At 38.9% G+C, this 26,595-nt stretch overlaps 1 long non-coding RNA gene across 1 annotated transcript; it reads right to left on the reverse strand.

The window, feature by feature from the left end:
* Nucleotides 1-539: 539 nt before the first annotated feature.
* Nucleotides 540-23,896, reverse strand: LOC117671643 (uncharacterized). The gene is made up of 5 exons (XR_015731545.1): nt 23,873-23,896; nt 22,505-22,677; nt 21,365-21,433; nt 6,907-7,083; nt 540-6,349 (listed from the first exon to the last, which is right to left on the reverse strand). It is a non-coding gene; the product is annotated as an uncharacterized LOC117671643 (long non-coding RNA).
* Nucleotides 23,897-26,595: the final 2,699 nt, after the last annotated feature.

Here is a 26,595-nt window from a genome sequence, read left to right on the forward strand (position 1 = left end):
TGGGTCCTGATCATGAGAGCGTTTGCTTTTAATCCAGCTAATGTGTTAGAGAAAATTTATTTCTCTATAGCTGTGCCTATTAATGGATTTTGGAATGGACAGATACATAAGCCAATCAGAGGACAGCTAATATGTTTGAATCTCAAGGGTCCTACCCTAACTGTCATAGTTAGCAGTATAGAAACTCTTTGCTCTTTGATCTTCACTCGTCTTAGCTATTTGGACTTAGGTCTTAGGTCTTAGTTCTTAACTCTTCTAGGATCTTCCGTTAAACAATTGTGAGCAGTTTGGAAGTCTGTTAGAAGAGCAGTTCTGGTGTTTATAATATTTCTTCTGAGGAAGAATAGTCATAGATAACATAGCTTAGAGAGAATAGATATATATATAGATATATAGCTGACAGGATAATTAATCATAGTAACTAAGTGCTGTTTATTAATTGTATATTGTTATGTTTTTATTATGTAAATAAAAACATTTACTGTTAAATGAGTTAAAGGCTCATTTGTTAAAGTAGAAATTCATAGAGACAAAGGTTCACGGTTCATTGATTTTATTAACATCCACAACATAATGGATGCTGGGAAGCTCATCATTATGATGACAAACATCTAGACATGTGCGAAATATTTTCATCACAAACTGAGAAGAGGAGAATAGGGACTTCTAACCCTCAATTTTTCAGCTGTTAATTGGTGTGACCTTCCCTCTAACACATGTTTAAAGTTCTTCTGTGCTGCTTTCAACCTTTGTTGCAGATGCATATTTTGTCCACTCCTGCCGATATTGAATATTGCATTATTTTAATCAATATTCATTGTGCAGACCTTTTAAGATATTACTTTTAAGGCAACACTTTCATGAGTTTGATATTGTGTTATTGTGATCATAGTTTAGGGGTTGTATTAAGAAGAAGCCGTTCAGAAACATTTCAAAACAATGAATATAATAATAGTAGTTCTGTCTTTAGAGGGCACTGTCAGCCAACTGCAGAATTCAGTGTGGATGGAAGAAAGGAGATAATGTATAGGCCCAAGCTGCTCAGGGATTTATATACAAAAATAGTTACCAGGCTATCTTCATTTTGAAACTATGCTTTGAAGTAGTCACTTACAAAGTCCTCCATGGCTGCAAAGAAATGATATCATTTTTACATCGTTGTGCCTTTCATTCTTTGTGGTTGCCTTTTCTGGGACTACATCTTGTTGTTGTTCACATTCCTTTTGTTCAGGCTGCTCCTTCATTAGGAAAATAGTTTGTGGTCTTTATTTTGCATCAGTGCATGAAACTGCAAACACCTGGGAAGATTTTCCATGGTGCAAGCACTTAATACACCCCTGGTCTGACATCTGAAACTCATTTGCTGCTCCCCAAAGGCCTCTTCAATCACTGAGCAAAATGACTTTCCCCTCCCTTTTATAAGTCACAGTGCTCTACGGGGATGGATCCTAAAGAGATAAAAGGTGTGTTTGTGTGTGCCTATGTGCACGTGCACACATGCCTGCCTTCCTCCCTCTCTGTGTGTCCATTTAGCTGTTCAAATTCAAAATGAACTTGATTTGAAACATATGCCTGCACAGTTTTCTGTCTCTTGTTAAATATATCAATAGGAAAAGGTTTCATTTCTCTGATATTTAGCAAATGTTAAAACTAGTCTTGGGTGATTGGGGATCGTTTATGAAATACTATAATATACACAGAGAAATAATAATAAAGATCATGAGCTCACACTTCAATTGAACAATTTTTAATATGTTATGAAGTCATTGGCCTAGCCCAACATTTTTCAAGTTGTGAACTTAAAAATAACAAGTTCTTTAAGAATAGTGACTGAACAGTATAAGATTCAGCAGAAGTTGATAAAATCAGCAATGGTAAGGAGGCTTTCATATAAAATAGCTTGTTCAATAATCCTGTCCATAGTACATTCCAGAAGTTGATCAGTTGCTCAGTTTTGGCATAAGCATACTTGTGTGCACTTTGTTTATGTGTGATACAGATTGACAGAAAGCTCTTGTTTGTTGGTGCCATTTAATCTTTTCATTGTTTTTGATATTATCGGGGAAGAATTGCCAATATTATCAGTTTATTTAGCTTCCTTTATCGTCTGGCTAAAATCACAAACTGTGTCTCATTTATTTTATGTCATGCAGGAAAATTCACTGGACAAAGTAATTATGCTTGGAAGAATTAGTGGTAAAAGGAAGCCAGGCTGTCAAAGAACATGGTGGCTGGACACCATCAAAACTGATATCAGCCAGACCATAGAGCAACTTAAAGAAATAGCACAAGATTGGAAGATGTGGAAAGACCTGGCCCATGGAATCATCAAGAGTTGGACATCACTGAATGGATATCATCATCATCATCATCATCATCATCATCATCATCATCAACAACAACATTAACATCATCCTCATCATCCTCTGGCTGGCTGGATAGAACAAATAAAATAAGTCTTGAGCCATCAGCCAGCTAAACTGCAGAAGACCAATTCTAATGATGATGTAACATGATGGTACTAAGAAAATGTGGCAAAATTAAACCCAAGACACAAGTAAGATCAGCCAAGATACTTTGGCATGTATTGTGTTTTCTTAAATCTCTAGTTAAATATCTGTGATACATTTGTGAACTTTGGCTGATCCTATTGCAGGGCATAATTCTTGGCAAATATTCCTCTGATGACTGCCTTTGTATGTATGTGTTGTTGATAATGGATCAGATACTGACATTTTGATTACCTATTAACTTCTTGTGTGCATTGAGTTAAATGTGGAGAATGTTATCAGCTCATAAGGAGAGCCATTTATGATGGGTTAATTACAAAGTTTGTATGTACAGTGCATATGAGTCAGCTTTATGTCTGAACTACACTTGGACCTTGATATTGAAGGACAATACAATAAATCATATATTTACATAGGTTTTCCAAAGCATTGCCTCAGCCTAATGAGCTTGTCAAATCAAGTACTTTGTGATTGAATTTTCTGTTCTTTTCATTGATGCATTTACAAAGGACAACAGAAAATGCTGCTTCATGAACTATTTATAAAAGTACCTATATGGTTTTGAAATTGGACTAAGACAGCAACTGTGCTCTAATGTATTGTCCCATCTTGTTCCCTTCCAACTGTGCTACCTGGTATTGGGGCTTGCTTGATTAATATATATTGTTATATTGCTATAACCTCTTTAATAGTTGATATTTGTTAGAATTCCAAAAAGGTTCTATTGACATGCTATTTACATACCGTGCCTCTATTCCTTAGCTCCTTATGGGTTGGGTTAGGAGAAGCAAAAATGGTTGAAATGCTATTTGCACGAAAATAAATTCTTCTGCTCAATAGGTAAACTTTTGTCCTAGCAGACACCACTTTATTCCAATAAAATGAAATCAGCTACTATTGGAACAAATCAACGTGTCATGATCAAAAATACATTACTAATATGCTTTCCCTCTTTATGTTTCTCCTCATCTCAGAAAATGCAGAGACAAAGAATTCACTACTACTATTAAATATTCTGACCACTAATGAATGGAAGCTCAAAATTATGAAAAATTCTAGCTATATTTTGGTTAATGATACGGCTTACCAAAATTGTCATCTGTACAAAATGAGAGAGATAGAACGTACCTCTTACTAACCAGTTCAAATAATGTAAACAGGTGTACAGTGTTGTTGTCTGCTCTCATTTCAACATTTCTTACACAAGTTTCTATATATCCTGGACATAAACTGTTTCAACTGTTTCAACTGTTTCCTATTCTCAAAACGATGCTATAGAGCACTGCACACCAGAACAACTAGACACAAGAACAATTTTTTCCCGAATGTCATTACTCTGCTAAACAAATAATTCCCTCAACACTGTCAAACTATTTACTAAGTCTGCACTACTATTAATTTTCTCATCGTTCCCACCACCCATCTCCTTCCATTTATGACTGTATGACTGTAATTTTGTTGCTTGTATCCTTATGATTTATATTGATACTGTTTCTGGATTGCTTATTTGTACCCTATGACTATCATTAAGTGTTGTACCGTATGATTCTTGATGAACGTATCTTTTCTTTTATGTACACTGAGAGCATATGCACCAAGACAAATTTCTTGTGTGTCCAATCACACTTGGCCAATAAAAAAAATCTAATTCTAATTCTAATTGTTTCCTCTCCTACCTTGACTGCATGAAAATGAAAAATAAGCATATTTCCAAAAGAAGACAATTCTCTTCATCTTTATCCACTTCTCTTGAGGTTACTATGCAGGGCACATGAACATACAAGTTAGATTAAAATTATATACAAAGAAGCATTGCTTGACCAAGAAAACTGAGTGGAATTTTGCAGAACATTTAACTTATTTCAACAGCCTTCAAAGTATAAATAAAGGATTTAGACACAGACATCATATTATGATCTTTTTGAATGGATAAGTACCAAATTGCACAAAGCTGATTAAAGGAACAAGGAGTACCTTTTCTTTTTAAAATATGCATATTAGAGGCTGCAGCCATCTGTAAGCATTTCCTGAGAATTGCCTTTCAATTGATTTTCTTAACAGCCAACATTTAACCCTAGGTTAAGTTGGGATTATCTTCTGAAACCCAACTGTTTTAGGTACTTATTAGCAGTGACTGAATAGTCTTTTCTTATGCAACTCCAAAAAGAGCTTCAAAGAAGGAAGTAATGGGTTCTGATTGGAAAACGAAAACAGGTTTTCAACATTTGTTTACTTCCTTATAGAATCATTTGCTACATAATTCCTTCCATCAATACCCCCTCCAAGTTTATTAGTATAATTTGCCTAAAATTCCATTAAAAATTTTCATCCTATGTGGAATACCCATACATATACTTACCCTCCCCCCCAAAAAACCGCTCCATCCAGGGATAAGACAAAAGACAAAATCATAATTGCTACAAAATTATTGATTTGACTGAGAATTTTAAGAAATGCTGGGCCATTTTTTGTTAGTAGGACATATTCATATTCAAATGAAGTCAAATGGAATCTGTATATTTAGCAATCTAATTCTTAGTACCAATGACAGTCTGTGATTGTCAAATTATTTTAGAAAAGTTAAATTCTGTTGCTTTAATTTGCCTTTACTAAGCGAAGGATCTAACATGGTACTTACTGGTAGATGTGCATGCAGTATTGCATTTTGCTGTAAGAACAATGGTTGTTCCTGTGGAAAAAGCTGATCTTTAGTTCTATACAGTATCGATTCATAACATGATTTTAGTTATGGGCAGGCAAATTTTTATAAAATATATCCTGGGAATAGCTTCCATTTTGTTGAGCTTTTTCAGTAAATTCTCAGGAGTAAAACTAAGTTTACATCGGTTTTTATGGCCTCAGAAAAATTAAACTTAAGGGAAATCACCCTGAGCCCTCTTTGATCAAGCAAATTACTTTTAAGATGGAGAAATGACAATGGAGAGATGGTCCAAATTAGGATAGGTTGTTGCTGAATCAGGGTATCCACTTTGTGGCTTGTTGTTGTTTCTTCCAAACTCAATGAATTCATTAACAAGCACTCACTGAAAACTGCTTCAACTCTGCATTTGCGTTACTTGTGTATAGCTAATATAAGATCATTCTGGTGTGTCCTCTATGGATCTTTAGACTATTGTGTGCTAGTAGGCATTAAAATGTTCCAAAGTAGTCTGTCTAATCTGATGTAGACCAGCTTTTCCTTATTAACAGAGAATACTGTTGTTGGTCTAGGAGTCTCATCTTGAGTTACAGTTTAGAAACCCAGACTTAGATTAATGAATCATACATTTCATTTTTTTTTTAATTTAAATCTTCAACCTTTCATGTGTGCGTCCTCTCATAATTGGATCTATTCCATTTATTAGTTTGAGGTTCACATTCTGGTATCAATAAATCTAAAAACTGATTTAAAAAACTAAGGAATGAAATATAGCAGCATGAATAAACACATGGCTTAATTTATACTGGTCAGAGATAATCTTTTTGCACTGTTTTCTGCATCAATTCTCATTAAATTTGAGGAAACAAAGTTTACAGTGAAATCCTCATGAACAGAAAGTGGTATTCTTGTATTTATTTATTAAGTGGCAAAGAGGGTGGTTGGATATTTTATTTTTCATTGGCAGTCATTTGTCAGGATCTCTGATTCTGATCCTCCATTAAATCCAACAGAAGATACCATGAAGGAATTCCTGTCATTGGGCACTTTCAGTTGTCGTGCTACTGTTGGAAGAAACATCCTTCTGGGTTCTGCTCCAAGTGGGGAAACAGACACTGGAAACATGGAGACTGCTTGGAAAGATGGTTTAATGGTGGACAGGATCACATGGCTTGAGTTCCTGAACAGAAAAAAAGGGCAGATACAGTAAATCCTCGGGTTTTTATGCTCTCTCTGGCTCTGCATTTCTTGGGGCCCCAAAAGAGTATCCTGATTGGTTGTCAGACTCCCAGGGGGTGGGGGTCTTGCTGGCTGATGGTCACATGTGCTTCCCAGGTCACATGTGGTGAGTCTCTGCTGCTATTGTGTAGAGGGCTAATCCTATCTTTGGCAATTCCTACTATGGCTCTGCCTGAAGGAGGCAGATCTTTGTTATGTAGAATAGACTGGCCCAGGCCTTAATGGCCCATTGACAAAGGGTGGGGGGCAGGAAGGTGGGAGCTGCTTTGTCTGTAAAATATGCTTCTCATATTTCTCATCCAGGGAAATATAATATTCTGCCTTTTTCATATTTCCTAAAATATTTCACTCTTCCAGGAGAGGGGTGGGTGCTAACTTCCTACACTACCATGGGAATTCTGTCCTTAAGAAATATTTTGAGAATTTCTCCTTTCCCTGTAGAACTTTGGAGAAATTGTTTATCTAATTTGTCCACGGATTTGGTGAAAAAATTTCTACCTTGTAGCAGAGCAGAATCCATTTCAGCTGAAAATAGCTTATTGAATCATGCTCAGGAATATGTTAGCCAACTGCTGGCTCTTTCTGTTTTCCATTCCTGAATCTATTCCATTCCATTCCATTTCAATCCAGTTCAGTCCAGTCCAACCCGGTTCAGTCCTGTCCTTATTGCAGGGACTGGGAAAAGAAAGAAATGGAAGAGAGTTATTGTGATTTGGGAATTGGTTGTGACTGTCTCAGGTAGCTGGAAAAATGATGAAAAAATGGAATAGCAGTAATTTTAAAAATAAAATGCAAGGAGAAGAAGGAAGGTTGAAATAATACTTCTTGGGAAGAACCAGTGGTGGAATTCAATTTTTTTTACTACCGGTTCTGTGGGCGTGGCTTGGTGGGCGTGGCATGGCTTGGTGGGCATGGCAGGGGAAGGATACTCAAAATCTCCATTCCCACCCACTGCAGGGGAAGGATATTGCAAAATCTCCATTCCCTCCCCACTTCAGGGGAAGGATACTGCAAAATCCCCATTCCCATCCCATTCTGGGGCCAGCCAGAGGTGGTATTTGCCGGTTCTCTGAACTACTCAAAATTTCCGCTACCGGTTCTCCAGAACCTGTCAGAACCTGCTGAATTTCATCTCTGGGAAGAACTCAATATGTATGAAGGTCAACACCAGCTAAGGAACTACTAGCTGTGGCTTCACAAAGTTGTGAACTGATGATGATGATGATGATGATGGTGATGATGATGATGATGATGATGATGATGATGATGATGATGATAATGTACTATAGCAAAAAAACTCTTGGATACTACTTAGAAAATCTGTGCATTGGCAAAATCTATCCATGCTGGTTCAGGAATTCTGGGAGTTGAAGTCCATGAGTTATAAAGAGGCCATAGTTTCCCACCTCTGTCCAAGTCCCTGGGAAGAACTTGATGGGTATGAAAGTCAATACCAGTTAAAGAACTGGCAGCTGTGATTTCATATTCATAGGTTGTAATAGCCTATATCCAGGTCCTTGGGAAGGATTCAATAGAGTGATAAAAATGCCAAAGCCAGTCTAAACATCTGTCTGACTGGGCAGCCAACCATAATAATAAAGTTTCCCCCCCCCTGGAATTTGAAGCAACTACATTTGATTTGTAAGACAGATATTATACTAGCACTCAGGGTAAGACGAGTTCTAAAAGGTAAGACGTGGCTTGGTTGAAGGGCTATTTCTTTCTCTGCAAAGTTGCCAATGGTTTTGCAAAGAAACAAAGTGCTCCAGCTGAAATGGACAGGTGTACCAGAAGTGACACGAAAGGGGAAGCCTGCTTTAAAACTGCAAAATGAAAAGATGCAGCATTTGTGATGGGAAATGAGTGAGTAAAGACTGACCTTGCCCATTTCTGCCTGATTGCTGTTCTATTGTGCAGTTTGTTTTTCTAGTCTGGTAATGGGGCAACCATCCAGGGCAGATTAGCCCTGAAGGTGTCCGTCTTAAACAGTGGTGCAATTCAAATAATTTAACAACTGGTTCACTGCCCTAATGACAGGCTGGGTGGGTGTGGCCATGGTGGGCGTGGCCACTGGGTGTGACAGGCAGGACCGCCTCCTGCATCCCTCTGGGAGCAAAAACAGCCCACGGGGGGACACACACACCCCCGTGCCCTGTTTTGGGCCTAGTAGGCCTCCCTGCAGCTGCCTGGGAGCAAAAATGGGACACAGGGGAGCTGCAGTGCACCCCCTGAACCCCATTTTTGGCCTAGTATGCCTCCTTGCATTTACCTGGAGCCAAAATGGGGCACATGGGGACTCCTGGAAGGGGAGGGATAGGGCCACCCACCAATTTAACAACTGGTTCATGCGAACTGCCTGAACTGGTTGAATCCCACCACTGGCCTTAAGTGAACACTCATCCCAACAGTAACATCTATCTTTCAGGATCAGTCTGTTTGCTAGTCACCACATGAAATTTGCTTGAAATAGCCTTTCACAGTGACTGCTTTCAGAATAAATTATAGAGGCTGATGGGGAACTGATTGACATTTTCCATGGAAAGATGGCAATACCCATATCACAATGTTACTTAGAGAAATAGGTGGTCATGTATCAGTGAGGGAATCTAATATTTATTGACTATTTGTATTTCATACTCAAATAACTTTCAGGAGGTTCTGCATTCATGTAGTTTATCAACTCGAATCTCCTTAAGCTTCAGCAGCAGCAGAAGGTTATCAAGAGCCTCCAGATCGAAACGTGGGTTTGCCTAATGCAGCTAATTAGACAAGATGCTCATACCAACCCCTTTAACAGCTAAACAAACCTATGATTCTATTAAGAAAAGTGGACTTTGAATAGCTGCACCCTGTCAAAGTCAGTATATTTTTGATGGTGAAAAAGTCTGTTTGGCTCTGTTGCTGGCAAGCCAGAGTGCACTTTCCCCCTTAGGTCTCATTTCATAAACACCTCCTGGGTGTAAGTACAATGAGTGCATTATGCACTGGAGTTCAGGGACCTTCCCCCAAAGAGAATCAGGTTGGAGGGTCGAGGCTGCAGTTGAGCTCTGTTCATTGGAGCAGCAGGGCCAAGATGAGCATTCAAATATCTAAATATTTAGACCAAGAGATGCACATTAAAACCACTTAGAAATAAATACAAGTTTCTGAAAATAGAAGCCTCCGCAATGACATCAGGAGCTGTTTATCTTCAAGAACTGTGGGAATGGGCTCAAATAATGAAATATTTCATTTAAGAGAAAAGGGGGAGGGAAGGAGCAAACCAACCTCAGATGGAGTTTTGACATTTATTTTGACATAAGCCATCTGGTCATGCTGAGTGTATGGATAGTTCTGTTTGCCACAATCCAGACGTTACCTTCATGCCAAATACACTGAGTACTTGGAGATTCATTTCTCACTGGTGCATGATTTCAGCAGCCACATGAAGATAATTCAGCCCCTAAATTACATGTCATTTATTGCCATTAATGTTTGCAAAACTCAGTGGCCAACAGATGGAGTCTTTCCAAAATAGGGTTCTCTTTTGTTTTGCTTTTGCTTAATAGGGTTGATACATTGGCCTACATTTTCCATGCATAGAGATACTTTGAGATGTTTGGAAAGATTGGATCCTTATTTCATTGCCCTTTACAGCTGCTGGACTCTGATTCCCACAGAAGTGGTATCCTGCCAGCACAAGGAATGGCTCCTGAAGCAATAGAAACCAAGATTATGAGAAGCGGATCCAGATATAGGAGAGACATCTGAACTAGACATTGTAAGAAGAGAACCATGTTGGTCTATGATGACAAAATATAAGAAGGAATAATTAAACACTTGCGCTTTTTAATAAGACATGTTAGTGTCTTATTAGTGCTACCAGACTCATTCTGATCCTGGTCTAGAATATTTACTTGCATAAAAGGGAGGGTTTGTGATTCAGTGGAAGAGAACACACTTTGTGTGAAGAAATTCTGGTTCCATCCCTAGAATTTTTAAAGGCATGTGCAGAAAAGAGAGAGGGGGGAGGGTAATAGGGAGAGGAATTATGAGATCCATTGCAGGAAAAGAAAACCTTGAATATTGCCAAAAGATAGATTTTACCCCCCAGAATGTTCTGGATCCTTTATCATAGCACACTAAAATAAATGGAAAACAGGGTCAGTGCTAATGTTTGTCTGTTTATTGAGTAGCATGCACAACATTTGGGCCAAAGGACCACCCGGGCTTTTTAATAATTGCCAAGACTCAAATCCCTAAAGTGAGCAGTGCCACAATGAAATTTATGCTTGATTTAATTTAAACATTAATCAAAATGAAAATAATTAAGTACCATTAACACAATTGTTACACAGAGTACACTTAATCCTTTCTTCTATCATGTTAAAAGTTACAAAGCTGCAGCAACTTTGCCAGCAAAATGGGTAGAGAATAATTCTGGCTTGCCCTAGATCTGATCATATGAACGCTGACCAGGATCCAAACAATACTCATCTTTTCCTATTCATTTTCAGTTTGGGATTGTACAGATTATAAATTCAGGCAACATTTTCCCAGAATACTTTTTTCCCCTGACGGAAAAAAACAACAACTGAGATACTATTCTACCTTATTTCCCAGGAATAGCACCACTTCATAACATTTCTCTGGAAATTTCTCTTTCTTTTTGATGTTGGTCATTGCTGTTATGCCCCCAAATGACTCCATCCATCCAAGCCATAATGGTGCCATTTATATTAGCCGAGCTGCCTATACAGTCGATACTGTTTTACTTGTAGCAGCTGTGAAGGAAAAATTTCTGATGCACAGTAATAAATTGTATTTCTGCCATAGCTAATGGTGAGCCATGAAATTTTCTCTTGGAGAGCTGTGGTGAATTGATGTTTCTGCCCTTAATGTTTCTGCCCACAAGTAGTGCAGGATGGAGAATATCTGTATTTTTAGTATTCAGTACTCAATTCAAACAAGCCCAGAAAGTGAACTTTCGGAGATATTATGTAGGAAGTCAGTGGGGGCTTGTTTTTAACAGCCAGGACTGCTCACTGTAGCGTGATGATAGGGAGTCTGATTACATAAGGCAGCATGTTTTGTTTTGTAGCTTAAAATCAGAAAGTTCATGGCTTCCAGTTTGTTCTCAGCATCCATACAGATTTGGGTTCTGTTGAGTAAGCCAAACATTTGCACCCTGTGATTATAAGAATGTTGCAACCACTTCTTCCTGTGGAATATCATTTGATGACCGCACCCAATCTGGAAAAGCTTTCCTTGGCCAGGAGGACTTATAATCATAGAGGGTGACGTGATGAGTTGCTTTATGCTTGGAGGCCTTGGCTGTGTCCTGGGAAACTTTATAGCTCTGAAGGCATATTAAATATGAATCTATGAATCTACTTGGAACTAAATCTCTCTCTCTCTCTCTCTCTCTCTCTCTCTCTCTCTCTCTCTCTCTCTCTCTCTCTCTCTCTCTTTCTCTCTCTCTCTCTCTGTGTGTGTGTGTGTGTGTGTGTGTATGTATGTATGTATGTATGTATGTATGTATGTATGTATGTTATTTTTCTCTCAGCCAGGTTTTTGCTATGTAAATCAAGATCTTTATACAGCCATAGTTCAGTGAAATCTCATTCACTAGTTTCTAGGCTTTATCAGACATCAAACCAGCATTGTCTGTTTTGAGATGTCTGATAAAGCCTAGAAACTAGTGAAGGAGATTTCACTGAACTATGGCTATATAAAGATCTTGATTTACGTAGCAAAAACCTGGCTGAGAGAAAAATACGCATAAAGACCTACGAAAAGAGAATTATACACACACACACACACACACACACACACACACACACACAAACATATTCATGCCAAGTTTTTTGTTTTTAATTTAAAGGCTTATTCCTAAGCTTAGTCCTGAGTTGTTTGGGGGCTAAACTGTGCTTACTAAGGAAAAAAAAAGAATAATCAGGCCAGAAAGACCCCATTGTTATTGCTACAAAAAAAAAAAAAAAAAAAAAAGCTTAGCTAAAATTTTGGCAGGCGAGCAAAGAAACAAGAAAGACCTTGAAACTCTCTCAGTTTGTACAAGTGTTTCTGGGTCTTCTGGTGCAACCTGGCTACATTTTTCCCCTCTCCCAGAATGATAATGGTAATTAGGATGCTGATTTAATTAATTCCTGAGTCATCTTCAGGTGCATTTCAATATAAGCTGTTTTTAAAGACAGAATACAGGCGAATCTGTTCATCCTCCAATGGAAATGAAATAAAATAATAAATGAAAGAAATATCCATTGTAAATAGAAACAGCATTGTGGTAAAAGCAAATTTTGGTGAATCCTCCCCCTAATAAATGAAAGCAGACAGAGGGAGAGTACACTTTTCAGGAAATAGTTCTAATACCTAAACACCACCTTTGAAATTTCTTAAAGTTTTTAAAATGACTGAAGTCGCAAAATACTTGTAATGATCAGCTTCAGAATGTTAATACAGTTTCAACCTAATTATGAAAAAAGCATGTTTACTTCTTCCTTTGCCTTCAGATATAGGATAGACTTATCTAGTCTTGCACCCAATTTCTAGCCAGAATCTGAGAAGTATGAGCTATGGAGACAATCCAGCAAGAGAGAAGAAAAGATTGCTTCTACAACTAGATAGCACTACCTCAGGGGTGAAATCCAGCAGGTTCTGACAGGTTCTGGAGAACCAATAGCAGAAATTTTGAGTAGTTCGGAGAACCGCTAGTGGAAATTTTGAGTAGTTCAGAAAACAGGCAAATACCACCTCTGGCTGGTCCCAGAGGATGGAAAGGATTTTGCAGTATCCTTCCCCTGGAGTGGGGTGGAAATGGAGATTTTGCAGTATCCTTCCCCTGCCATGCCCACCAAGCCACATCACACCCACCAAGCCACGTCCACAGAACCGGTAGTAAAAAAAATTAATTTTCACCACTGCACTACCTTTATGCTAAATGGAAAAAAAAAGTTCTTCCTACCCACAATATATTATGTGGGTATGTTATATTCCATAATATCAGTTAGAAATTCTCCTAGCCAAAATGGAAGAGAGGGTGGATTGAAACAAAACAGCAATAAAAGAAATAGAACTAAGCAATGTTCTCTCCCTAATTACTGACTTTACCATTGATTTCTCAGTCCTTGAGAGTTATGGATGCTTTTCACCATGATATCTCCCTTTAAAAAAAAAAAAGCATGTTCCATAGAATTGGAAGCAGCCCAATAGGTATTATTTTACTGTACTATTGACAAAGGTATACCTAATGCTTATATTCTGTCTCTTTTATATCAGTACTCTGGGTGATATGACAATATATTTGTTTCTTTGTTTATCATTTTTTTTTTAAAAAAATGCTTATATGTTCATTCTTTGTTCAACTTGCAAATCACTTATAACTCACACAGTAACAAAATACAGCAGTCTTGGAAATCAAGTATCAAGTCTAATAGCTCTCACACTGTTGTAACATATTTTTAAATATTAATTAATTCCATTACCTGTATTATTCCACTTTTCCTTGTCTTTGGGTGCTTTTAGTTGTACCTTTTCTTTCTGGCCTTTGACTACAATAAACATTCATTCATTCATTCATATAATAGGTAATTTGGCTACATCTTTGAATGAATTGAACTGACCTGATCCATACCTAGACCAATTCATGGTGAGGGTATTATTCAGGACACAATCAACAAACTACTTGATAAATTGTATTAGTATTTATTTATTTTATTTAAAACATATATACAGCCACCCATCTTATATTGAGCTCTGGGCTGTAGTCAATATCATTGTATCACATTGTGGATCCTTTAGTCCACATTATGGACCCTTTCGATACTGCAGTGCATACATCTTAGGTACACGCATGTAAGGTATTGTGAGACATATAGGTTTTTCTTTTGATGCTTCAGACTAATGCAAATAGACTTCTGAAGAATACCTTAGCAGACAGACACAGACGTTCTTCTTTTCATTCATCTAAACTGGAACTGTTTTCTATTGAAAACATCTTCAAGGAAAGTCTCCAGCAAACACTTTGTGAAAGGGATCATCTATAGCAGTGTTTCTCAATCTTAGTAACTTTAAGATGTGTGGTCTCCTATACTTAGCATGCCTAAAGAACAATCTCTCTCCCCAACCAACACCAACTGAAATCAGCCCCCACCCAAAGGAAGGGAAATAGGTGAAATAAGTAATTGACAAGCGCAACCAAACCTTTCTCCAGGTTAATGTGATGTATGTATGTAACAGATAAGAACAAAATAAAAATCCTTTTTAGAGACATTGGTTAACTTAAACTTGACTCAATCATAATTAAATTGTCATTGACATTTAAGTCAGCCTGCTCTGTGATGTATTACACTACAGTGGAATTAGAGATATTTGGGGTTAGGTTTGTGTGATATGCTGTTATTATTGCCATATGTAGGGACCCTGCAAGTTCTCATTCTCCATGTTCTCCAACTGTCATAAGACTTCACAAACAATCAGATCATTGTTTCTTTTTTTCTTTCCAAATCTCATTTCTCTCCCTCACTCCCCTCTTCCTTCATTAAAATGCATTGCCAGGGCAATTTTATGAATTTGCGGTCCTATGACTTGTTCTGCAATCAAATAAAAGAAAACATATAAAGCAGGAACTATGCTGTCTTCCCACAATCCTGGCGTGCATCGCTCCTGTGAATGTGGGCAACTGCCGATTTCCATGCCAAAAAAGCATAATTTTTTAATATTAAACTAGGACATGATGAGACTTTGAGTGAAATTGTAGCTTTGCTGACGTCAAGGAAACATTTTTACTTGGAATGCACAGACAGATGTAAAGCATTATAGTGTTAACCATCCCAGGACTTTCAACCCCAACTTTAGCAACAATAGGAGTGCAGGCCATGTGAGTTAATGTTGCAACTCCTGAATTGTTCTGCGCTGTCACACATCCTGTGGTCACAACCTGTCCTTACTTCCACTCCATGCAAAAAGAAATGAAATAAATTGCTTGCATCTTTCCTCTGCATATTCATATTCTAATCCACAGCCTCTACAGCAGTGGTTCTCAACCTGTGGGTCGCGATCCCTTTGGGGGTCAAACGACCCTTTCACAGGGGTCGCCTAAGACAGTGGTCACCAACTGGTGGTCCGCGGACCTCTGGTGATCTGCAGAGAAATTTTCATATTTTTGCATTTTTGCAGGTGGTGCAATACAGAAAAAGGAGCGCAGCCCTCGCCATCCGGAATGAATGGTGCTGTTGTGGTGGTGGGGGAGGGGGTGGCACAAGCGGGAAGAAGCAGCGTTTGTGATGGCTGGAAGCTGCAGGAGCTAAGCACTACTTTCATTTGCACAGCAACAGATTCCGCCTCGGTATATTTGCACCAGTCAGTGGCGCAAGGCAGACCTCATCTCCTGCCGCTTGGGACTCAGAGCGGTAAACGGCGTCTGGTCCAGGGAGCAGCCGGATTTTGCTCTCCATTGCGGATGCCAGATCGGCCCACTGCAAGCTCTCGTCTCTCGAGGAGCCTGACAAAAGTTTCCAGTGCCGCTTCAGGGAGCGCTCCTTGAGAGATGAGAGCTTGCAGGGGGCCGATCTGGCATCCGCAATGGAGAGCAAAATCCGGCTGCTCCCTGGACGAGTCACCATTTACCGCTCCAAGTCCCAAGCGGCAGGAGATGAGGGCTGCCTTGGCCATCAGCTGGTGCAAATATACCAAGGCAAATGCTCATGCTGTGCAAGTTCAAGTAGTGCTTCGCTCCCACACTTCTTCTGGCCCTTGTTGGTGCTCCACGCACCTCGGTCTCTCAGGGAGATGCTTGGCTTCCTCTCAGCCCCAAGACACTGGCTGGCCCATGAGATGAGAGAGAGAGAGAATGAGAGAGAGAGAAAGAGAGAGAATCAGAATGAGACAGAGAGAGAAAGAGACAAAGAGTGAAAGAGAGAATGAGAGAGAAAGAGTGGGAGAGAGAGGGAAAGAGAGAATGAGAAAGAGGGGGAGAGAGAAAGAGATGAGAGAGAGAGTTGGGGAGAGAGAGAAAGAGGGGGAGAGAGAAAGAATGAGAAAGAGAGAGAGGGGAGAGAGAGAAAGAGAATGAGAGAGAGAGGGGGACAGAGAAAGAGAGAAAGAGAGAAAGAGTGGGAGAGAGAGAAAGAGAAAGAGAAAGAGAAAGGGGGAATGAGAGAGAAAGAGAGAATGAGAGAGAAAGAGTGGGATAGAGAGAAAGAGAGGGGGAGAGAAAGAGTGGGATAGAGAGAAAGAGAGAGAGGGAGAGAGAGAGAATGAGAGAATGAGGCAGAGAGAATGAGAGAGAAAGAGTGTGGGGAGAGAGAGAGAGAGAGAGAGAGAGAGAGGGAGGGAGGGAGGGAGGGAGAGAGAGAGAGAGAGAGAGGAGGGAGAGTGCCTGAAGGACCCCATCCCGTCACTGGGAGTCCAGGTGCTTCAGCAAGTGGCGCGCTGGATTCATATTAGTAGTCCACAAAATTTAAAATTATGAACTTGGTGGTCCCTGAGGTCAAAAAGGTTGGGGACCCCTGGCCTAAGACCATCAGAAAACACATATTTTCGATGGTTTTAGGAATAATTTTATGGTTGGGGGTCACCACAACATGAGGAACTGTATTAAAGGCATTAGGAAGGTTGGGAACCACTGCTCTACAGTGTGTTTTGCCTGGTAGTTTTATGGAAAAAAATCTCAGCATGTCCTATGGATAGAGGTGAAAGAACTGGACACTGCCTTTCTCCTGGAAAGACCTGATAGGACAGCTAAAACCCAGGAGGTGGGGTGAAATAGGAATTCCTGAAAGTGGAAAAATAGGCCACCCACAACCTCCAAATAGCTACAACTATTTTTAACTAAAAAAGAAAGAAAGAAAAGAACACCTAGCATTATTTTGGCTTCCTGCATTCTAGATGACCTAAAAATAATTTAACTCATTTGTCAAACACAGCTGAAATCATGGGACCATAGAATAGATGTGCTTATCCTTTCCTGATCCCAACAGCTATTGGGAGTCATCCTGAAGTTAGCATGACTGCATGTGACGTGATGAAAAAAAACAACAATGCTTTCAAAATCTCCATCTTGCTAATGGTTGTGAGGAGTCATTGTCATAACTGTATTTATATCATGAAGATATCCCAGGAGAATCATACAAGTTTGTTTTGAACCCACTAACTAGTGGATATCAGAGAACCAAATGGACAGCAATCCAAATGGAAGTCCTTCTGCTAAGAGAATGAGCAACCAAAAGCTAGATCCATTCTATGACAAAATCGTTGAAAAGAAAAACAAGGAGGCTCTTCTCCTAAGCACTTCATTCAGAAGAACAAAGCCCAGCATGTAAGAGAACAAGGATATAATATGCAAAAAAAGTCAATGACTACTTCAGCTTCAACCGCAATAATACATGAGCACACAATAGATACAAACTTAAGGTAAACCGCTCCAAACTCGATTGCAGAAAATACAACTTCAGTAACAGAGTGGTCAATGCCTGGGATGCACTATCTGACTCTGTGATTACATCCCCAACCCCCCATAACTTTAACCTTAGACTGTCTACTGTTGACCTCACCCCATTCCTAAGAGGTCTATAAGGGGCGTGCAAAGCGCACCAACGTGCCTACCGTCCCTGTCCTACCGTCCCCATTTATTCGTATCCATTTCCTGTATTCATAATCATGTTTATACTTATATCTGTTATCTTATACATGTTTGACAAATAAATAAATAAAATAAATAAAAATAATAAATGAAGAGTGTACCCTTTGGATGTTGGAACATGCATAGCATAAGATCCCTAACATAGTAATCAATCCAGCCCTTGGGTCTAAATTCAGGGGCTTTTTGGATTCCGCAAATGCTTGATGGAAAGTGATCTCACATGTAAGATGAAATACACAATAGGGAGTAATTGATAAGGTGTCAGACTAGGAGCAGGGAAATCCAAGTTCTAATCCATCCGCAGCCATTGGTGACTTTAGTTCCTGTCTATCAGCCCAACCTATCTGATATAGTTGCGGGGTTTTGGGGAGAGAAGGAGGTAGAGACTGCTCTATATGCTGCTTTGAATTCCTGAATGAAAGACTGGTTATAAATTTAAAAAGTAAATAGAAATAAACAGGGAAATGTCACCATGTTGTAAAGAGCGCAGTGAAAGGACAATGAAATATATCTGTATTAAGACCTGCAATTGGCAAGTGGATCCAGAACCCCATGCTGAGTATTTCTAGAAGTAAGGAGAAATTTCCTGACAGTGAGAACAATAAACCATGGAATGGTTTTTCCTTCAGAAATTGTGGGTGCTCCATCACTGGAGGCTTTCAAGAAGAGATTGAATAGATAATTGGAATGGTATAGGGATATGGGCCAGATTCAGCCTGTGGGGTGCTTAGATCTGGCCTGCGGGGCTGCCCTGGAAACAGCAAAGGACTGGCCCACGGTGCCTCTGCTCCATTTTTGCTGGCAGAGGGCTAGCAAAACAAACTAAAAATAAAACAAAAGGAGAAATATTTCCCCTTTTGCATTTGACCATGCAAGAAGGGACTGGAAAGGAGAAAGGGAAGGAGGAAAGGCAAAGAAAAAGAAGGAAAGATGAGAAGAGAGCAAGGAAGGAAAATGAAGGAGGGGAAGGCAGGAGAAAGGAGAATGAAGAGGGAAGGAAAAGAAGAAGGAAGGAAGGAAGGAAGGAAGGAAGGAAGGAAGGAAGGAAGGAAGGAAGGAAGGAAGGAAGGAGATTATGAGGAGAGGGAGGGAGAGTCTGAGGGAAGTTCTGCCTTAACACTTGGCCACCCAGGTACCCCCAACATGAGTGACATTGAGCTGGCCATGCCCCCTGGCCACGCTCCCTCTGAAGTCAAACACAACCCTGATGTAGCCCTCAATGAAAATAGGTTTGACACCCCTGGTAGGGGGTTTCCTGCTTGAGCAGGGGGTTGGACTAGAAGACCTCCAAGTCCCTTCTAACTCTATTGTTCTGATAATGTGGGAAGAGGCAAAAATGAAGGGAGCTGAGATGAATTGCACATGTGCAACACTTTGGGGAAAAAACTTTATCTTTTTTTTTAACAGTACAATAAACAATTTCCAATCCATTGGTCTCCCTTCGATAACACAGCCACAGAATTTGAAGCTGCAAAATCTAAAGAGAAATTCAGAAGAAGATGTCTGGGGGATTATCTATAGCCTATAACCCAATCTATTTCATTACATATAATGAGTCATTCTCTTTTTTTGTATTGTAATACATCTAAAGTACCTTTAGCAGATACTGAATGCCCTGACCCACAATGCTGACACAGCTTAGAGAAACGTTCTGATTATTGCCTTGCTCCTGGCTATAGCTCTCTAATAACCAAAACTGATTACTGCTCTTGGATTGGAAAGATGATTTGGTTGTCTGCAGTGGACACACTAAACTTTTAACACATTCCCAGGGCTCTAATGAACAAAGCAGCCTTTCCTTACAGGAAAATCCTGCATGCTCATTCCCCAGGTCCCTGAACAGTATAGAGTTTAGAAGGAAAAACAGGAAACACATGTGCAAACCAGATAGAACTGACCGAGATTAACTGTTTAAGAAGCCTGGCCAGAAACTTTTGTATGAGCAATCCCAGCTATCTATTTTCTGTCTGGAAGGCATGGCAGGAGATCATGTTTAACTCTATAGTTTTTAACTGTCCTCAGTCCAAAACCCAGGCAGTTTAAAAGAAGTTACGCAGTTAATTTGCTATAACTAAAATTTGTGGATTTGGGGGGTGTCTGCTACTTTATATAATCATGCTCTTTTGAAGTTCGATCTCTCATAATGCATCTGGACAACCCCCCTGCCCCCCAAAAATGAAACACTATATTTTATTTTGTGGTAAGAGTAAACTTGGATGTGTATTAAAAAAATGTACAATAATGTCCACAAAATGTCATCCATGTTAAGCTTTAATGAAGAGGTTGGAAAGATAAAGGTGAGGGAGAGGCCAGATTCATTAAAATATTTGGGGACCCCTTATTTGGCTATATTCATCCATACATAATATCAAAAATGGAAACAAACATGCACAAAAAAGGTCACAAAACATTTTTTGTTTTGTTTTCAGAAGCAGTATTCAACAGCACTATCAACAGAGGAGGAAGATCTGAGTAAAGAGGAGATAATATAATGATTGGGTTGATAGGAAAATATTGCCCACAACTTTATTGCTTACAGCTTCACACTAAAAATAAGATGTACTTTTGCCTCTTACAATTTGCATACACTCAATCATTATCCTATTCTTTTGAATATTCTCATCATTTTTTAAAAGTGCTCATAAAAGCTACATTTACTTGCATATTAAATTTTCCTAAGTTATTCCATTCTATATTTTCCTGTCCCCAACAGGTATCATTTATAAGCAACTTCCCTAATGTATTACAGCAGCTATCCCATGCATGTCTTTTTGTATGCAGTTTTTGCAGTCTGGAAAAGTGCAGAGTTTAAAGAATCAGTTGGTCCCTGTGCTCTAATGGATGTTATGTATTCATTAACATTAGAATCTTCCCCAGCTACAGATGGATGGATACAAAATCCTAACGTTTCCAAGCAGCATGTTTGAAATATGGCCATGGGCAATGGGATTATGAGTGCTGAAATCAAACACACCTATAGGGTACCAATTTGGGAAAGAATAGAACAGGTAGAATGAATGTTAAGGTAAGTCCCTCAGGTATGATTTTAGAAACATGCCAGGAGAAACATAGGAATCAGTCTGCCAGTCATGTAATTATTGTTGATTATTGTTTGGTTCATCTAGGCAACATTAGAAAAGTTCTCAGCCTAGATATGGGGCCCTGAAAACAAAACCAGTATCCCAAGTCATATTTACACTTCTTTACTATAAGATGAAGGGCAAGACAAATAAATTATACTTTTTAAAAATGTTTCTTCCTAGAAATGAGAAGCATTGAAGAAAAGGCAGCCACTAGTAGGATGTAGATGTGACTTACATAAACTTTAAAGGGTGCATACATCTATGTTCATCCCCAAAATTTCTGAAATGCCCGAATCTTCTCATCCTATAATGAAAGCAAAATTTGGCTTACCAACTTATTAAAGTGCTGCCCCAACTTTAACTGAAACAACATTGAGGCAGAGAAAGAAAAAGCAGCCGAAAGTTGTTTCTGTCCCCAGTCTAAAGCCAGATGGCAAAAGGTGTTTTGAATCTGATTTGTTCTCTTTTCTCCCAGCCCCCTCTGTTCTAGCCAACAACAACATAGCTGGGCCTTAAAATCTTGGCAGGGCTTCCATCCACCACAGGATGAAGGAGGAGAAGGAGTGGGGGTGGGGGGGAGAATAGTTCAGATTTCAGGCTCCTCATTCAACTTTGTGATGTCTCCTAGCAGCAGCTCCTTTTTTCTTGTGGAATTGGAATGTATTAAGCAACGCATCCGATTTTCATTTGCGTGCATGTTAGATATCCAGAACTGAAAAATGGCAAGCCCTGGAATATTACTTATTCATCTGCTTATTTTTTAAAAAGCCTATAGTTCTGATCTTTGCTGCCTTGTTTCTGGCTTGCTGAATTTTGTTTTCTCCTTTCATTATTCAGCAAGTTTCAAAAAGCATCAGATAAATGGCTAAATTCATATGCCTGGCAACTCAAGAGCAAGGAAATCTCTCTGAACAAATCACAATGGTGTAAGATCCTGGGCTTGGATTCAAAGCAGAGGTCCAGTAACTTTAAAATCTTGATGGGGAGAAGAAGTAATAAAAGAATTGGGCAATTATAATGATGATTTAGAGATTGAAAAATCAGCCCACCTAGGAAGAGACTGTTGATCTTTGTATAAAGATCTGGCAACTTTGCTTATCAAGTATCATATATAGGAGGTGCACATTCATTGTAACGTGGTGAATGGTTGACTTGGCAAATAGAGGATTCTGGACAAATAAAAGTTCCCAAGGTCTCTGATTATTTATGTAGTTCCTGGAATAACACAGTCTTCAGAAGCAATGGGCCAGCTGCTGAGACAGCCGTCCAACTAATATATTCCCAATGCAATCAAAACTTTTTGTTTTTCGTCATTATGCTACCCTCAACCTTGTTTATTGGTTAAATCTTATGAATGGAAAATAAGAACACTCACATTAACACCATGTTTACAATGCCTCTCTTCTTTTTCCACCAGCCAGGACCAGGTTTTCAGCAAGACTTCCAGAATTCTAGGAGTTGAAGTCCATCATCCTTGAAGTTGCCAAGATTGAATAACAGAATAACAGAATTGGAAAAGGACCTGGTAGGTCTTCTAGTCCAAAAACCCTAAAAAAAACATGATTTAGGCCATTGAGATCAAATTCATGGGTACTACATATTGGGTTTTTTTAGCAACAGTTCTCAGCAGCTGGCCCACTGCCTCTGAAGACCATTGCCTTCTTCCAGATATTCTTTTGCCCTTCAAGTCTGATCTATAGTCCTAGGATTTCCTATGTGTCTGCCATCCCAGCATTAACCAAGGCTATCTTCACATTCTGAGTCAAGATCAGCAAGGTGTTGCTTTTGAATCCTGGAAATAAGGACAGGGGGGAAATATTGTAGATTGGAAAGGGGATAGTTAGCCTGTGGATCTCCAGATATTACTCCTAGCAGTCTCAGCCATCTTGACTAGTGGTGAGGTGTGCTAGAAGCTAGATTCTATATTTATTAGGTCAAAGGCCTCCCTTTGAGGATTATGCAAAGAAACAGAAAATAATTCAAATATCCATTGTGATTTTACTCTTTTTTTACTTTTCTTTCCTCAGCTTGGTGTTTTCCATGTATTACAGTTTCTTCTTATATTTCATAGGTTTTTTTAAAGGCATATTTGAAGGTATGGGATGATAAAAAAACAAGATGGAACCACAACAGAACAAGATGCAATTTAGTGGTGAGAAACGTAAGATCCTGAACCTAAGCAAGAAAAACCAAAATGCAAAGGTACAGCATAGGCAGTACCTGGCTTAATAGTAGAACCTGTGAGAAGGATCTAGTGATCCTACTGGACCTCTGCTTAAGTATAAGCCAGCAGTGTGCTGCAGCTGTCAAAAAAGCCAATGCAATCCTAGGTTGCATCAACAGAGGGATAACACCAAGAATACCAGAAGTGATGGTACCACTCTACCCTTCACTAATGAGGCCACAGTTGGAATAGTGAACCCCCTATCACCATGATACAAAAAGGCTGAGGAAAGGAGTGCAGAGAAGAGCAACAAATAAGATAAGGGTCTGGAGGCTAAACCATACAATGAACATCTAAGGGAACTAGGTATGTTTAGCCTAACTAAGAGAAAGCTTAGGTGTGAAATGATAGACATCTTCTAGTACTTGAAGGGCTGTCCCAGGGAAGAGGGGTTTGGTTTATTTTACATAGCACCTGAGGGCAGGACAAGAAGCAATCAATGGATGAAAGGTCATCAGAGGGATATCCAACCTGGGACTAAGCACAAACAATGAGAAATTAGCCAATGGAACAGCTCACCTCCTGGAGTTGTGGGTGCTTCCTCACTGGTGGTTGTCAAGAAAAGATTTGGATGATTTGTCTGGGATGGAATAAGGACTTCTGCTTTGGGCAAGAGGTTGGACTAGAAGACTTCCAAGGTCCCTTCCAGCCCTATGATCCTATGAAGCCCCACCCTTTTTAACACATGTTGCACTTGTAAAAAAAAAAAAAAGAGCCAGGCTTCAGTCATGTGATTGCAACTGCCATCTTGACTTTTTGTTTGTTTTTAGAATATTTATTTCACACTTTCTACTCCCTGAATTTTCCTTTTTAAAAAGTTGCATTGGTAGTGCTTATATTAAGAAAAATCTAAAAACAAGAATCACGTGGAATTTATTTCCAAGGGATAAATTACATGTCAGATGGGTAATTGGGAAATAAAATTGCCTATTATTATTTTTTCCACTGCAGCTCCCAGTTTTCATCAAGCTGCTTCCTCATCTCCTATGTGATTTGGATTACTTAGTTTACACAAATTCATCTAAGAAGCTTCACTGGAAAAAAAATACTTTACAGGGAAGGGAACTGTAGCTTGAAAAAGTGTAGACTGCAAAAAGTTTAAATTTTATCCTACAGTTCTTTCATTAAAACAAAATCTATGCCTCTATTCTGACATTGAGGGGCTTTGGTCATTATTTATTTATAATTCAACTTTGAGGGGCTTTGGTCATTATTTATTTATATGTATGTATTTCACAAATGCAAATAATAGCTGAGGAGAAATTAGGAAGTTTAATTTTCATCCTTTTTTTTTTTTACAAATTGGTCTGAAAGCTTCTTTTTCTATTAATGCAAACAGAAGTGTTAAGATGGTCCAGCCACATTGTAAGCCTATCATTTTTCTTCTCTGAAAACAATGTTTACTTGCACTTGTAAAAACTGTTAGGCATGAAAGATCAGGTCAACACATGAAGGTCCAATTAAACTGATTTATTACCACTCATGCCTATTCACAGGAATATTCTCAACTAACAGTTATTTATTTATTTTATTTTATTAGGTTTATATGCCACCCTATCTCTAACAGACTCAGGGCGGCTCACAACAATAAAAACCACAATAATCTATTATACGAAGTTAAAATGCCTAATTAAATCAGATAAAGTTAAAAAACCCGTATAAAACCCCATCAGTCCTGGCCGGGGGACTCAAATAACCAAGTTTTTAATTCGTGGCGAAAGGTGCGAAGGTCAGGGGCCAACCGGAGTCCCAAGGGGAGTTGATTCCAGAGGGTGGGTGCACCCACAGAGAAGACTCTACCCCTGGGGGCCACCAGCCAACATTGTCTTGCCGACGGCACCCTGAGCAGGCCCTCCCTATGGGCGCGAACCAGGCGATGGGATGTTGTTGCTGGCTGCAGGTTAGCACCTGCTAGGAGTTAGATAAGGTTCAATGGAATTCAGGGGGGAGGGAGAGTTGGACTTAATTCACTTGTGACTACATAGACATTCTAAGTTGATCCTCTTTTAACTCTGATCCCAGGTTCTGCCACTTCTGCTATAAAATCTTTCATACATCTTAAAGTACCTAATTGGGTTCCATCTGAATTTTGTCTTTGTTGTATACTTTTGCTTGTACATTTAGTTTCCTCCAAAATGAGAAAAACAATCATTTATTTGTATTATATTCTTGTGCATGTGTGCATTTCTGTGTCATAGGAAGAAAATCACTGTTAATATATAGAACCCTTATCTGTAGAATAATACTAGAGTAGAACCCTTCTTCCCAATTTTTCTTATATCACTCTATCCTTCGTCTAAAATTTTGAGTTGCATTCAACAGGGGCATAATTTAATGTTTGTAAATGGTCTGGTAATTAAGACAAAAATGGTATATTCAGAATAGTCACATAAATGTATTCCTGTTTTACCTATTTTACCTTTAGGAAATGTTACTGGAAATGTATGGTTTTATGTTTTTCATATGCATTTTCATTTTTTGTTGCCTTTGCAGCATATTACTTCTTGTAGGGTTTTTTTTAAGGGATGGGGGTGTTAAGCAAAGTTCTATGAACATACAGAACAGAAGCATTTTTTTCAGAGAGTGGAAATTCCAGTCATTCAAAGAGAAAATCCAACTTTGTTTCCTTGCTTATTTGCTGATTTACAGAAATAGGTCTTATGCTGAAACAGGAATATCCTTGCTGAATATTGTATACATTTTCATTCTGATAAATGTTCCCTGATCAGAACTGTTCTAGTCGTTCATTCAAATAATAAAGGTGGGATAAAAATCAAAGAAAGAAAGAAAGAAACCAGTGGACACAGAAAGGGGGAGGGAATTTAAAATTCCATGTTCTGGGAATTTAAGCTTTCTTTTCTTAAAGCATCTATCACACCAGGACAAAAACACTCATATTTGAAATACATCGCTAAATAAAACCTACTTTGTCCTTGGCTGAGCAGTTTTGGGGCCTCACATCTTTTCATAAGCATTAAAAAAAGCTTAAACAAGATTGGAGGAAGACTATATTTATTTGTCTTTTTTTAAAAAAAAATATAGAAGATGATCAAGGGATCTCCTTTCCTTAAACTCCTTATAAATTGCAATAGTACTGGCATTGTCATCTTATTTTCTGCAATACTTCACAAAATGTTCCATAGGACAAGTGTGATCATTTCATTATATGCTCATTCCGGGAACTGTTGGAAATGAAAAGAAGTTTTTTGGCCAAGAGCCCAACATTATTCTAACTATGCCAA

Source organism: Pantherophis guttatus, chromosome 1 (genome assembly GCF_059756535.1).
Source record: "Pantherophis guttatus breed Tessera chromosome 1, ASM5975653v1, whole genome shotgun sequence".
Classification (NCBI taxonomy): Eukaryota; Metazoa; Chordata; class Lepidosauria; order Squamata; family Colubridae; genus Pantherophis; species Pantherophis guttatus.